General features: G+C 48.6%; 1 long non-coding RNA gene across 1 annotated transcript in view; it reads left to right on the top strand.

Annotated features, from left to right (window-relative positions):
* Positions 1-2,083, top strand: part of LOC140407913 (uncharacterized) — a 33,682-nt gene extending 31,599 nt beyond the window's left edge. Inside the window, exon 3 of the long non-coding RNA XR_011939885.1 lies at positions 775-2,083. This is a non-coding gene — a long non-coding RNA (uncharacterized lncRNA). The remainder of the gene's footprint in view (positions 1-774) is intronic.
* Positions 2,084-16,512: the final 14,429 nt, after the last annotated feature.

Genomic DNA, 16,512 nt, shown 5'->3' with positions numbered 1-16,512 from the left:
CCAGAGGGTTGGGATAAAGGAATTTCATTCGTATTGTTTGCAATTAGGGAAACACCTAATGAGTCTACCAAATTTAGTCCTTTTGAACTAATCTTTGGTCATGAGGTAAGAATTAAATTTATTCAGGAAAAACTGGTGGGTGAGAAATCAGAAATTACACTATTGGATTACGTGTCAAATTTCGGGAACGATTAAATAGAGCAGGTGAATTGGCTTGACAACATTTGAAAGTTGCACAAAATGTGATGAAACGGGTAGCGGACAAGAAATCCAAAGTTCGTAGTTTTGCCAGTGGGGATAAAGTTTAGTGTTGTTACCAGTGATAGGTGAGCCTTTAAAAGCTAGGTTTTGTGGAACGTATCAGATGAAAGGAATTTAAGTGAGGTGAATTATGTGGTAAAAACACCAGATAGAAGGAAGACTCACCGAGTGTGTCATGTGAATATGCTTAAAAGGTACTTTGAAAGGGAAGGAGAGAAAAAGGAGGTTTTAATGATTCTAACTCAAAGTGACGAACCAAATCCAGATGACTGTGAATTTGACATACTTCAAATTAAATTGGAAAATGAGGTTGTTCTTAAAAATTGGGATGAATTGTTAAGTTACCTTCCAGAGGAAAAACAAACTGACCTGAAAGAGTTATTGATATCACATGGGCAAGTTTGTAGAGATAAAGTGGGAAGTACTAAAATGCCTATACATGATGTAGATGTGGGTCATGCTGTTCCGATCAAACAACATCCATACAGACTTAATCCTTTAATTTTGGCACAGGTTAACAGAGAGATTGAGAGTATGCTGAAGAATGACATAATTGAAGTGGGTTGCAGCCAATGTAGCTCACCCATAGTGATGGTACCTAAACCAGTCGGTACCCAATGGTTGTGTGTGGACTATAGAAAGGTGAATGCAGTTACAAGAACGGACTCTTATCCTGTCCCACCATTGAAGGATTGCATGGAGAAAGTGGGACAATCTGCTTTTATTTCCAACTTCCAGACATGGAAAGAACATTTAAAACATCGTATGGAGTTCTTCGATTGACTTCAGGAGGCGGGTTTGGTGATGAACCTAGCCGAAAGTGAATTTGGAGAAGCCCGAATCACTTTCCTTGCGGAGTTTCCGATACCCTCAAGACGAAGGGAAATAATATGATTTCTTAGCATGAGTGGATTTGATCGAACAGCTGTGCAAAAGTTATGTGGCGTGATTACTCCACTGATGGAATTGCTGAAGAGACGTAAAAAAATTCAATGGACAGCAGACTTTCAACAGGCATTTGACTGCCTGAAAGCTGTGATCACCAATGTTCCTGTATTGGAGAATTGCAAGGGACTCTGTGGTCAGATTGAACTAAATTATCTGATTCTGAAGAGAAATGCCGAGGAGTAGAGGAATGGATGGATCATGCAGAGACTTTGTTCAAAGAGACTGTCAATCGAGAAGGATTTTGGTTGGAGGAAGAAGAACAAAGAAAAATGGACTATATTATTATACTCGTTTGAGTGTGTTTTCTTTAAATGAAAATGTATATTTACTGTGTGCATTTCTTAGTGGATGGTGCAAATGTGAAAAATGAAACCATTTTGAAGTTGATGGTTTATTTTTTTTCTTGGGGGCAGGTGTCATGTGAGGGTACCTTTAAGACATGGATGTTTAAGCAATGTACCTTTAAGAAAACAGTGATGTCATAGAGTGGGTGGAGCTCAGCTCAGGTCAGCCATTTTGCAGGTTTTTAGTTTCAGTTTAAAAAGCAGTGTGTGAGTTTCTGTGTGTTTCCACAGAGCTGCAAGTTTTGAAAAGAGCTGGGTGTGTGTCTGTGTTTTGCAGTGAGCTGGATCTCTCCCATGAAAGACTATCTCTGGATCATTTGGGGTGATTTAAACTTATAATAGTGACGCCTTTAACCTGATGTGATACTGTTTAAAAGGTGTTAAGTCTCTTGGAAGTTTGAAGGAACATTTTAAGGAATTATTTACTGTTGCAATATTTTCTGAGTTATCTTTGAAGTAAGGGGTGTTAAGAGATCCAATGTTTATTTAAGATGTTAAGTTGAGTTCATGGAATAAACAGTGTTTTGTGTTTAAAAACCACGTGTCCATAATTGTAATATCACACCTAGGGAACAAGCCGTTGTTGATTCCCAAATTTCTTTCTCTGTCAGTCTGGCCTCAATAAAAGTTGAGATGGATTCGCACGTAAAAAGAAGTTATTTATTTAGCTTACAAGCTTGATTCATTTCATAGAAACATAAGAGACATCCAGTTTCCTATATCCCAGAAAGCGAATGAACAAAGAAACAAAGGGATCTCTGCAAATCAATTCAAATGGTATCAAGTTTCACATACTCGACGCCCATAGGTCAGCCTATATCCCTCCTGACCTGTTTGATCTATTCTGATTGGCTCACTTCCAATCCCTTTCTCTGGCCCCTATCAATGCAGCATCACTCTCATAGACACACCTCTTCCTGCTTTTTCCATGCGGTCTCAAATCCCTTTGTCCCTAACTGCCAGAATCAAAGTGGCTTATTTCTACATTACATTAACTAGTATCTCTAAAGTAACTATTTTATATCGCATTCGTCATTCCCTCCTTTTATCATTCCATGATAACCGAACTATCCAATCCATAGCTACGGTTCCTCATCTAAAAGATCCGTCGCTGCATTTCCAATTCCTGTCTTAGCCCCCCTTCATCTGCCTCACCCTCATGGATTTTAACAGTTAATTTTTTTTTTCGGTGATTGGGGCGGTGATCTGATCCAGTGCACCCCGCATTCTACCCATCACACATTTAAGGATGGTCAGGCCCACAAAGATGCAGCCGATAGCTACCACTAGATACATGGCCATATTTATCAACCAGTCCTTCCATCCTCCAAATCCCCAGTTACCCCAAGAGCCAGGATCCTGCATCCCGTCCAAGTGATCCCGTATGCGATCCATAAATTTAGTGATGTTAGCGGTCAAGTCCTGAACTCCCATGATACACTTGCCCTGTACTATGGCGCATACCCCACCCTCACGGGCCAGAAGATAGTCAAGAGCATACCGGTTCTGCATTGCAAACAACCGTAGCTGAGACAACTCCTTGGTTATTGCCCCGAGGGCTCCCAAGGTTTCATTTCCCAAGATGGTAAGACCGCAAATAAAATAATTCCGATCACTGACAGCCAAGGAACCCCCCACACCTCCCAGTTTATCCAACTTTGAAATGCCATTCGGGCCGCCCAGCAATGCGGAAAGCCCTAGTCCCAACAGTGATATGAGAGACATTCGCCCAGCCACAGAAGAGCTGGAGGCCGGCGTTCAATGGAACGCAAGTGGTATTGTAACAAACGCATTGGCCAGACGCCTGGGTGATATGGCACCTCCTGTCCGTACAGGTGGGAAACAGACATGTTATATTTGTGTCCACCTCTACCAGCAAACAGCCATATCCTTCACTGCTGAAGCAATTCTCGTACGACCGGGAATCCCTATTGGGAGTGAAGTGGCTAGGTATGTGCGCCCTCCACCGTCGCAGCCTATCGTACTGTGAATGGGAATTATCCCGAGGAAGGGGAAGGCAAATAGCCGGTGGTGCTGAACCCGGATCGTAAGGAAGAGTGACCTGATCGGGCAGTGGTTCGGAATGCTGACAATGAACCACCGTTTGGGGAGTGCCCCAAAGCGGTGAAACAGAAAATAACCTAGACACCGCTGCGGGGTTTGGGTAGCAGACAACCCGTCCCTGGCCATACAAGCGGTGGTAAATCTGGTAGAAGAGATTCATACTACCCGGGTTTTCCTCAGTTTGGCCTTTAATTAACTTAAGTGTATCTCCCGGTAACCTACGTTCTAGCTGTACTTCCCTTCTCATACGCCCCGTCCTCTCTCTAGTCCCTTTCTCTTTCTCATAGCCTCTTCCTACACTCTTCTGACAGCCTGATTTTACCTTTATTGTACCACTCTTAACACATCCAAAATCAAATTTACATGTATTCCAAAAACAAGGCAATGTCCATATAATGTTCCCTTCCCATCGCTGGGACCGGTGCAACTGCTTCATGACTCCTGCATTCTCCTTAACTTTGATGACCTTCCATGAGTCGATACCATGTCCTCGTATATGGGGGCAGCGAAGAACATCACCTTTGCATAGGTAATGTATCCTTGTAGATTGGTTGGGGCTACACAGATACATAATATTCCCCTTTTCCATGTCCATCGCCAATAACATGCCAAGCGAAGTGAGGCCAAATATCAGACAGACGATGCGTAGCCACTCCATCATGCTCCACACCTGTAAAATAGCACTGGAGAAGGGAGGCAGGTTAGTATCCGACTTTTTACAGTAGGATGGACTCAATTTACAGTGATGTAGGTGGACCCAAGCACTTCGCCCCTCCACTTTAACTGCTGTGGGGGTGGTAAGGAGAACTTGGAAGGGCCCGTCCCATCGCGGCTCCGACCCCTTCCTAGTCCAATTTTTGACCATGACATAACTACCGGGCTGGACTGAAAGTGAGCTAGGTACTGGGGGCAATGGCTGGTGAGCCGCGCGGACCTGGCCATGGAGTTCCTTGAGAACTTGCGTGAGGGCTAGAACATAGGCGGTCATTTCTTCAGTCATCTGATGTGGCAGAAAATGTATATTTCAGAGCTGTCTGAAGGAGGAAAATAATTGATTTCATGTATGCATAATACAAACTTCCCAAACACATGTCTGTCACACTGTCACATTTCTGTCACTCTGAATCATAGTCAGTTTTATTATAATCAGCCCAAATTTATTCTAAACTAGGCAAATTTATTTGACCACATAATATTAGAAAATCGTTTCCATGTGATTGGCTGTCAGCTTTCCTCCATTTAACCATGACTTTCACATTCTCTAGCAGACTTCAGAGATTTTAAGTTAAAACAAATTAAAACAAGAAGTGAGCATATCTAAGCTCGATTGAAATGTAAGTAACCTTTTTTTTTAAATGACCCGCATAGTTCGGATAACTTACACTTTCCCCCTCATCTACTCGTCTGTCTTTTGAACGCCTGTAAGGCAAACTTAAATGATTTGCATTTTAACCGACTGTCTCCAAAAGCATGCAGGTTCAACGGTGTCTCGAACGATTTAATTGACTCGTCAATCATGCAAAGCCAGGGTTCTTAGCTGCAATCTGACTTGTCAGTAAAGCCGCATTCATTTCAAAAGTGCAGAGTAATTCGACTTTCTCGCCTTAAAGGTAGGCAAATACCTGCATTCTATTCTACACGGTACATTAAATACATTAAATAAATAAAAACATTACGTAAATTAAATAAATACATTAAATAAAATGCACACTTACCACAAAGCACCACAGGAGATTCATTTATTCAGATTTCTTAATATACTTGCATTCGTGTCAGATTTAGGAAGTCACATTCATTTATATGCAAATATCCATGTCATACTTGCACTTGATTGCCTCAGTTTTCAAATCCACAAGAATAAGCGCAAATCAAAATGGAGCAAATTGGAAATTTGGGAATCTAAAAGGCCAAAAACAAGAACAAAAACTGTCATGAAGATATTAAGAAATGAAAAGGACGGGTCAGAAAATAGTTTCCAATACTTAGAAGTCGAAGTCGAACTACAACTCACAGAGCTCTTTGTTACGATTTACGTAAGCCTGGCCATCTAACTCTGGCCGAAGCAACTCTGCAGAAAGCAATGGGGAACTTTCACAGGAGTCCTGAGAAGGTCTCAAGTCAAAAGGTTTATTCAACAAGCCAAAGCAAAGCTGTAAAGCGGTGAGGAATGCAATCAGACCCACCTGAACCATCAGATCCCTTCCTTGCCGGCTCTTATCGCTGTTTGGCCTCCATCCCTCAGCGAAAGAGCTCATATTCCACAAACCCCCCCAGGGAGATCAGTTGGGTCGCCCCCGTGGGTCTCGTGGGAGTTATTACATTCTCCCCCCATCCTGAAGTCCACAAGCCCCTCTGTCATAGAGGGTGAAGGAGGCCTCCTTCTTTCTTCACCTGTGGTTGCGCTTCCAGCAGTTGCAGGGTGGGTCAGGGGGCGTGTAACGCGTTGGGAAGCATCACTTATGCGCAATCATCTGGGGGCTGCTGTCGGCGACCACTTTATCGTCAGACTGTTATTGACTATGGACACTTGTGTCTCCATGTCTGACCCTGAGTCTTCCACTTAGCGCATCTCTGTGCCCTGGCCTCTGGAAGCTGTTGCCCCTTGGGTGACAGGAAGGAGGGATAGGGGCTGACTCATCCGGCAGGGCCAATCCTGCTATTGGCTCCCTGCTTTTAAGGTGGCCCACCATCCGCTCCTTCATTTTCACCGTGTATAACACTGGTCCAGTCCTTTCCACTATGGTCCCTGGTGTCCACTGGCACAGTCTCCTTAGTTCTGAACATATACAATGTCTCCTGGTCGAAAACATCTGTCCTGCATGTGTCTGCTGTGGCATTGTTTCTGGAGATCCTGTCTCCTCTCCACTTTCCCATTAATATCAGGAAATGTCAGGCTAAGGTAGGTCCTCAGCCTTCAGCCCATCAGTAGTTCCGCCAACGCTACTCCAGTAATTATGTGTCATGTGGTACAATAGCTTAATAGGAATTGCGCCAACTTTGTCTCCATGGATCCCGTGACCTGCTTTTTTATGCCTCTCTTAAACATCTGTACCACTCATTCAGCCAGGCCTTTTAAAGACGGTAGTATGGCACGGTCCAAAAGTCTTTTACCCAGTTCAACATCATGAAGTGCGAAAATGTCTCGCTAGTAAAAGTGGTGCCGTTATCCATAACCAGCACCTCCGGGGTGCCATGGGTACTGAATGAAAGGCGCAACTTCTCCATGGTAGCCCTCAACATGGTGGACAGCATTCGACGGACATCCAACCATTTTGAGTGAGTGTCCACTATTAGTAGGAACATCGAGCCTTGAAAAGATCCGGCAAAGACAGCATGCAATCCTACCCAGCGTCGGACTCCCAGGGATGAAAGGGCACTGCTGGTGGGAGCCTTTGATGCTCCTGACATGCGATGCATTGTTGCACCAAACACTCAATGTCACCATCTAGTCCTGGCCATCATAGGTAGCTCCTGGTGAGCATCTCCATCTTGAATGTTCCTGGGTGTCCATTGGGCAGGTCCTCCAATATTGTTTTTCTGCCTTGGCTCAGGACCAAAACATGGGCTCCCCACAGAGGATGCCATCCTCCACACTAAACTTTTATTGCTTAGTCATGAAACCAACAGCTCCTCGGGCAGTCTTCCCTGAAGTCCCCCATGCGGGACGATGTGGCATAACTTCACTAGGACGTTTTGCATTCACTCAAGAATCTGAGGCTATGACTGGCAATGTAGCCGTAAAATTCAAGACCATTAGAGGAGATATAAGCAATGGGTGTTGGCTCAAAGCATCTACTTGTGCTATTTCGCACCCGGGCATCACTCAAACAGGTACTCATATGCCGCCAATAGTAGCGCCCGACGCTGTATCCTCTCTGTCCCATTGTCTATCCAGTGAGGCAACACTGCTCCAATGCCATATGGGGAGGCACCACATGTGATCAAGAGTGGACGGGAAGGGTCATAGTGCATCAGGAGCCTTGAGGGCGACAGTTGTCGCTTCACCTTGGTAAAAGCCTCTTCTTGCGGGGCCCTCCACGCCCAGTCCTGGTGTTTTTTAAGGAGTGATGGCTGCCAAGCTTGGTATGAATTTGCCACAACAATTTACAAGTCCGAAGAATGGCTGTAGTTCGGTCGCATTCTCAGGCATGGGGGGCCTGCTTGATGGCTCGTACCCAATCGTCCTTATCGACTCAGTACCCTAGATATGTGAGCTCTTTTGCATGAAAAATGCGCTCACCCTTTTTAGGCTTACTCCTGCCTCAGAGAACCGGTGGACTTCCTCTAAATTGTTCAGGTGCTCCTTTATGGTGACTCCAATGATAAGGACATCATCCAAGTAAACTGCCACCCTTAGGAGCCCTTGGAGGATGCTTTCCTGACCTTCTGAAAAATCATACATGCAAACGATACCCCAAATGGAAGTCTGGTATATTCGTAAAGACCCCTGGGTGTACTGATGGTCACAATTGATGCCGCATCCAGCTCCAACTGAAGGTATGCGTAACTCATGCCTAGTGTTGATAAGGAGTGCCGTCCAGCCAACTTCTCATAGAGATCGGCATTGGGTATCCACTCAATCAAGAGGCCCTGTTCACCGTTAACTTGGCAGTTTTATCTGGCTTCAGCACCGGGACTACAGGTGCTGCCCACTCGCAAACTGCACAGGACAAATGATTCCCATATTTTCCAGCCGATTGAGCTCATCGCATCGCCCACTTTCATCAAGGGAACTGGGCAGACCCTAAAATATCTCTGTTTCGTCTCTGGGTCTATGTAGATTTTGGCCACAGCACCCTTTATTTTTCGCAGGCCATCCTGGAAAACATCCGGGTATTTCCCTAAGACTTTGTACAATCCCCCAGGTTTCACAGGTCGGCGCAACATCGAGGGCCGAAGGGCCTGTACTGCGCTGTAATGTTCTATGTTCTAGTACAGGTGAAGCCTCTGGGGGGGGATGGCCCATAATCGCAGTGCTTGGCCAGTTTGCGTAGGTGCGCCATAAATTCTGTGACTGACCCCCGGGGTTCGTCCGTCCATATTGAATTTGTACCTTTGGCCAATCTCCAATAGTTTGGGCTCATAGTGGTCCGCACGAGTGCCACCAGTTTGTCAAATGGTTTTGAATCAAGGGCCAGAGGGTGGGTCAGACTTTCAATGATGCTAAAGGTACAAGCGGTCGGGAGTATCACCTTCTGCCTATATGTATATAATGTCATTCCCCCTGAAAAGGTTATGCATTCACTCAGTGTAATGGGCCCAGTCTTCTGCGGTGTGTCAAAAGCATCGAGCCTCCCGAAGAGTAACATTTTAAAGTCTGTTCTGACCTTGCTCCTCTGTAGCGAGTATCAGCCATGGTCTGGATAGCCAGAATCACCGCCTGTAGTTCCATTTTTACAATCACAGGAGTCCCGAGAAGGATTCAAGTCAATAGGTTTAATCAACAAGACAAAGCAAAGCCAGAAAGTGGTGAGAAGTACATCTAGTCCCAGCCGGGACCTTCCGAAGATGCCAGTTGCCTTCCTGGCCGGCTTTTATCGGTGGGTTCAACGAGCCGCGCTGTTAGACCCCTGCCCCTCAGCGGGGTAGCTCGTATTCCATGAACCCCATTGGGATATTAATCAGGTTGTCCCCGTGGAGTTATTACACATAATCAGTCAAGCTTGTAACATTGCTCATTCATATTTGCTGGAAGCAACATACATTCCTATTTGAGACTGGGTCTCTGAAAACTCTGAAAACAAAGGGAAATGTCAAGTCTTGTGCCTTTTTTAAATTAGCAACAAACTTGGGGAGGCTATAGTTTCCCTATTGCTTTCTCCGTGGCAATGTCTCAGCCAATCAGAGTTGACTTGCCAAGCAATCAGCAGCCTTTTCTCCTGTTGCATAAAGTTTGTGACCATTTGAAATTTGACATTCTTGCATTTGTCCTGATCATTGCAAGATGAAAAACTTCTCCCTTGTCAACATGTCTCTCTATTCAGGAATACCCAATTTAAGTTATTGCATTCAAGGTTTGTTTATTGAGCAAATGCAGCATTCACAATGCGTGACAAATCAACTTTGCTCTCTAAAATGTTGTCATGGTTTAGTTTTTACTTATTTTTTATGGCATTCTGGGTCATAAAATTTGGTTGGGAAGTATACATAATTTCAGCACTTTGGGTACCATTTTGACACTAAAATGGCATCCTTGCTGTGTGCGCACAGTTCTCGTGTGGGCCACACCGGGCACCATTTTGACTGGGACTTTAGTGCAGGAACTGGGCGTGGCACTGAAAGTATGCAGAGATTGTAAGGAGCAGTGGGTGAAACCTAATACCCTCCTTGTGGCAGGTTTGGTGGTAGGGAGGATATTTTATTAGGTAGGAGGATGCTGGGTGGGGACCCCAGGCATCCAGCCACGGCCCTAATTAGGTTTGTGGCAGAAATACCCATCGACAGACATCCCAACCCTCTGCCAATTGAGGCCTTCAAGTGGGAAATTAATGTTCACTTATGAGGCTCACTGCTGTGGCTCCCAGGGGAGGAATCTGCTATAAAGGCACTCAGTGCCTGATTGAGAGACCAGGGGCGGGATGCTCCGCGAACCGGCGGGGCGGGCAACTCCGGCGCGAAGGAACGGCGTGTATCCTCCGCACCTTCAGGGGCTAGGCCAGCACCAGAGTGGTTTGCGCCGTGCCGGCCGGTGCGGAAGAGGCTTGGTGCCACGCCAAACGGCGGCGAAGGGCCTCCGCCGGCCGGCGCGAGTTGGCGCATGCTCGGGAGCGCCAGCGTCTGCTGGCATCATCCCAGCGCATGCATAGGGGGGTTCATCTCCGCGTCGGCCATCGTGGACTGTTACAGCGGCTGACGTGGAGGAATAGAGTGCCCCCGCGGCACAGGCCCGCCTGCAGATCGGTGGGCTTCGATCGTGGGCCAGGCCACCGTGGGGGCACCTCCCAGGGCCAGATCCCCCCGCGTCCCCCCGAGGACCCCAGAGGCCGCCCCGGAGCCAGGTCCCGCTGGTAAGTACCTGTTGTAATTGACGCCGGCGGGACCGGCAGTAAACGGGCGGCCACTCGGCCCGTCGCGGGCCGGAGAATCGCCGGGGAGTGGCCGCTGACCAGCATGGCGCGATTCCCGCCCCCGCCAAATCCCCGGCGCCGGAGATTTCGGCAACCGGCGGGGGCGGGATTCACGCCGCCCCCCGGTGATTCTCCAACCCGGCCGGGGGGGCGGAGAATCCCGCCCCAGACATTGGGAAGTGGGCGGGGGGGGGGGGGGGGTTGCACTGCAAGCCAATCCCTTCAGTGCTGCTGATCTAGTCCTGGATCCACAATAACCCTGCAAACACCCCCCCCCCCCCCCCCGCCCCCCTCCCCCCTTCTCCCCGCCTGTGCCTGGGTTCATTGGCAAACCTAGGTCTCATTAGATGTAGTACCAGCAGCAGCCACCACCTTCCCAGTGGCACTACTGAGCAAGAGAGAGCTTCCAGTCCCTGATTGGCCAGGACTTTGGGGTTCTTGATCGTGCCAAATACCTGGTTAGGTGCCCGATTGGTATATAATTCGGCAGGCTTTCCCAAAAAGCTAGAGGCGATAAAGGGACCTCATTGCCTCTCCAGCTAGCCAGCGAGACTCCAGCCCAGTGTGTTTGCAATGTCTCTACATCACTCAGTGTTATAACCTGCAAGGGTCTCATGGGATAGGGATGATCAATCCACTACCCTGTGGAGCTTGCAGAATACGAGCTCCCCCGATAAGGGGGCGGGAGACCCTTAACAGGGTCAACCCTTGACAAATGGAGTCGGCCAGTCAGGCACCGACTCGAGAAGACCCAGTAGGGAACTACTTGAGCTGTACATAATAGTTAACATGATAAATAAAGTAAGTTTTGTTTTTCTCTGCACCTGGTGTGGACTCTTTGTTGCCCCTTACAAAACTAAGAATCTGCTCACTGAAATCTGCCACTAGCTGCAGGTAAAACCACAGCCTGAGAGCAGGGCATGAATGGTATTATTGCCATTGGCTGTGCCACTGATCATGACCATCATATTTTTCTCTGTCAGACTCATTCCAGACTTGAGCAAGGGACATCTCTCCAACATCTCACAGCTTGTGCTCCATTGCGGTGTGAGCGAGATCACCGAGTCTCTGTATTCCAAAAGACCTAAATACATTTCATTCTCTCATGTAGCAGGAGGGATGAGCAAATGGCTTTGCTCGGATTACAAAGTTCCCTACAGAGCAGGTGCCACTTACTGCACACACATCTGTTTGTGGTCGCTATATGTAAATGCAGAGATGTAATTCAACCTCAAAGCTTCCAACCCCTCAGTATCTAGCTGGTGTGCAACGATACTCAGCACATCATGTCAATGCCCAATATCCTGGAGGCAGATGCAATGCCTTTTTCCCGCGGCAGTCTGCTGGACCATCATCATTTTGGCCACCACAATAAACCAGAGAGTGGTTAATGGGTGGTTCGGGTTATCCACTGGCCGCCTGCCCCATTACTCTGGCAAACAACTCAAGCACACATGGGCTGCACTGTGTATGATGAGAGGCACGCTGTCGCACAAAATGACATTGAGCAGACCATTGGGATGCTTAAGCAATGCTTCTGCTGCTAGATTTCTCTGCAGGAGCCATGCAGTACTCACCAGAGTGTGTGTCTGGATTTGGCATGGCCTGCTGGTATCCTACACAACTGCTTCTACAGAACGGCTGGGCGCGTAAGTGAGGTCATGGTGTTGGCCGCCACGTCCATGCTGGGAAGGTTGGGCTCCAAGCTCTGCACAAAGCCCTGTGCCAGGTTGGTGCCAGACTTCTCAATGCAGCTTTGCAATGGCTGCAGGCATTCTGTCAACCTGGCAATGCACCGAGCTGCTCAGCGTGCATTGCCCGTCAGCCTTTCTCCATGTGCAGTCCCCCCAAAGTACTCATCGGTGTCCTCTGCAGTGGAACCCATGTGCAACTTCACCCTCTGCTGAGCTGACACAAGCACTACTCTTCTGCCTCTGCCCTGACTGCAGTCACTCATGCTGGGTGACACACCATGTGCAGATCCTGCCTCTAACATACACACAGTGCCAGTCTCGGAGGCGGCGGTTACAAGTGTGAGATTAATAATGACGTTTCTTTGTCATTCAGTCACTTTTTGTTCCACTACTTGCACCATTGCCTGGTCAGGCTGCAATCCTTGGGTATCTGGACAAGCAATATTGGGTTGTGATAAGCAGGGGGTGGTAAGGAAACAAAAGGCACAACAGCCACACATCATTCACAGGTTCTAAATCAAAAGAGATTGTGAGATAAGGGTAGGGGGTGGGGTGGGTGGGGTGGGGGCTAGTGCTGGGAGTGCAATGCAAGGGGATTAGGTATGAGCATACCATCATCTTCGAAGGTTTCAGTCATTGGCCACGGCCTTAGCCATGTCACTGCAATGATGCCAATCTGCTCTATGGGTAAGGCTATGCAGCTGTCCCTGTTGGTTAGATGTGCTGCCTGTGATCATGTGCCACCTTGTTCTGCAGGAGAGATGGAAGCGTGTGAGTGAATGTGGTGCGATCTGCGTGTGCCTTTCATGATTGAGTAGCTGGCAATGTGGGTTCAGAGTTTCACCAACAACCAATTTCAGATTATCAGTCAGGCTCGCAATGTGGCTCCCTTATGCCTGGTAGAAACTACATATATTTATACACGGAGAGCTGTTCTCTGTAGGCAAAAGGAGCATGACCAGACATTGCTGTTTTGTTTTGATTGAAACAGAAAGATGGGGGAATAATAGCTCCTAAATGCATTCTGCATGACAACACCTCAGCCAATCAGAACTGACTTGTCAACCAATCAGCACCCTTGTCTCAGGCAGCATTAAATTGTTGCTCCCTTTAAAATTTGGCATTCTTGTGTCTGTCCTGATTAGTGTAAGATGGAAAACATTGACAGCATGTCTCTTTTTTTTTCAGCAATCCTAAAGCGTTCTGTACCACCAAGAGATTGCATTTTGCTAATTTTATTTGCAAAGGAAACTACCACGAACCAACATCACCACCGGGGCATATACAGGCACTGTCACCATAAGTAAGCGTGCCATTTTATTTCTGACATCTGCTTCTAATCACATAAAGACCTGTAAAAAGCAAACAGTGCATATTTGCGGCCAAAGCCAGGTAAAATGATAAATTACTGTACTCAGAAATGCCAAGCAGTAAATTTAATTGGAAGCCTGCAAACTGTATTCACCACAAGAGGTCAATGGAGATCTGTGTGGTCTTATACAATATAGTAATTAACGGTAAGATTTTGATGTTGCCCGAAGCAGTGATATTTTTGTGAGGATTATGGGTTTACTTATAGCATTAGATGTTAATATCGTTAATAGTCACAATGAATTATCCTTGTGTCACATTAATATCCGTTAATCAGATGATTAGGAGTGAGTTGTTACAGTATGTAACATTTGAAGAAAGGCCATTTAAATACAAAGGTTGGGGATGGGAAATAAAAGATTACAGAGATTGGTAACAGTATTAGAGGGGCGATGACTGAGTGCCAAGATGAAGCACTGGTGTGATAGTAAAAGGAGCTTTTCCATCATAGATAGAGTTGAAAACTATGGTAGAATTTTACCCACCTTGGTGGTGGCCGAGGACTGATGCAGAAACCAGTGGACCACCACCACCTGTCCCTGCCTTTAAAAGATGGTGCATAATACATGTAGCAGCTAATTAGCGGCCACCCAGCGGGTACTTGGTCGCCATCTCGGACAGAGGGGCAGGCCGCGACACAGATAATGTCACAACAACCCATTTTAAGGGATCCTAGCATGAGACTGGCCGCTGCAGCAGGAAACAGTGATTGGGCGCCTGAGTAATATTGGTGGAGATTTTGAACTCCTGTAAACTTTTGCAGGAGATAAGCGCTTGTTTATTAATGTGTATGACTAATCATCCAGTTTGAAAGTACTCTGACCTTTGCCAGGGTAGAGGGAACATTGGAATGCAGCTGACCCATTCCCCCGATGAGTAGCAAGTGTTTCAGGAGATATTGAAAACCATGGGCGAAATTCTCCGTTATCGGCGCAAAGTCCGCCGACCGGCGGCAAAAACGGCGCAAATCCCACCTGCATCACGCCGCAAAAAACGTCGCAAAGTCTCCGGCCCGGAATGGGCTAGCAGCGACGTGACGCTATCCGCGCTGGCTCACGTGGTTCACGCCGTGTGGCGTCATACACGCCGCACGGCGTGACGGCTCATTAAGGACGCGCTGCTCCCCCCACCCGACCAGAACGCCCGACCGGATGGCCGCCCGCCGCTCAGCCCCGAGGTTCCAGTCTCGTGACATTGAGGCGCTCCTGGACGCAGTGGAGCAGAGGAGGGACGCCCTGTATCCCGGACACGGCCGCAGAGTTGCCCCACGCCACAGCCGGCGTCTGTGGAGGGAGGTGGCAGAGGCCGTCACCGCTGTGGCCCTGACACCACGGACAGGCACCCAGTGCCACAAGAAGGTGAACGACCTCGTCAGAGCAGCCAGGGTGAGCCTCCCCCCCCCCCGCCCGATATCCATATCCCCCATATCCCCCCTCCCCCATATCCCCCATATCCCCCCTCCCCATATCCCTCCTCCCCCATATCCTCCCCCCTCCCCCATATCCCCCCTCCCCCTCCCCCATATGCCCCCTCCCCATATCCCCCATCCCCCATATCCTCCCTCCCCCATATCCCCCCTCCCCCATATCCCCCCTCCCCATATCCCCCTCCCCATATCCCCCCTCCCCCATATCCCCCATATCCCCATATCCCCTATATCCCCCCTCCCCCATATCCCCATATCCCTCCTCCCCCATATCCCCCTCCCCGTATCCCCCATAACCCCCCTCCCCCATATCCCCCCTCCCCCATATCCTCCCTCCCCCATATCCCCCCTCCACCATATCCCCCATATCCCCCTCCCCCATATCCCCCCTCCCCCATATCCCCCCTCCCCATATCCCCCATATCTCCCCTCCCCATATCCCCCTCCCCCATATCCCCCTCCCCATATCCCCCTCCCCCATATCCCCCATATCCCCCCTCCCCCATATCCCCGTATCCCCCCTCCCACATATCCCCCTCCCCCATATCCCCCTCCCCCATATCCCCCTTATCCCCCCTCCCCATATCCCCCCTCCCCATATACCCCATATTCCCCCCTCCCCCATATTCCCCCCTCCCCCATATCCCTCCTCCCCCATATCCCTCCTCCCCCATATCCCTCCTCCCCCATATCCCTCCTCCCCCATATCCCCCCTCCCCCATATCCCCCCTCCCCATATCCAGGGGCAGCACGGTAGCCTTGTGGATAGCACAATTGCTTCACAGCTCCAGGGTCCCAGGTTCGATTCCGGCTTGGGTCACTGTCTGTGCGGAGTCTGCACATCATCCCCGTGTGTGCGTGGGTTTCCTCCGGGTGCTCCGGTTTCCTCCCACAGTCCAAAGATGTGCAGGTTAGGTGGATTGGCCATGATAAATTGCCCTTAGTGTCCAAAATTGCCCTTAGTGTTGGGTGGGGTTACTGGGTTATGGGGATAGGGTGGCGGTGTTGACCTTGGGTAGGGTGCTCTTTCCAAGAGCCGGTGCAGACTCGATGGGCCGAATGGCCTCCTTCTGCACTAAATTCTATGAAATTCTATGATATCCCCCATATCCCCCCTCCCCCATATCCCCCATATCCCCCCTCCCCCATATCCGCCTTCCCCCATTTCCCCAAGTGAATCCAGCCCTAACCTTAACCTCTGCAATACACGTGCAACCGATGGCGTGCATTCATATACCTGTCTAACACTGTTGCCTTTTACCCCTGCCACCACCACCCCCGCCCCCCACAGGAGAAACGCGCACACAACACCAGGGAGCATGTGAGGACTGGAGGAG

This window comes from Scyliorhinus torazame, chromosome 2 (assembly GCF_047496885.1).
Source record: "Scyliorhinus torazame isolate Kashiwa2021f chromosome 2, sScyTor2.1, whole genome shotgun sequence".
Classification (NCBI taxonomy): Eukaryota; Metazoa; Chordata; class Chondrichthyes; order Carcharhiniformes; family Scyliorhinidae; genus Scyliorhinus; species Scyliorhinus torazame.
Note: the sequence above shows the minus strand (reverse complement) of the source record. Positions and strands in the feature narration are given on the sequence as shown.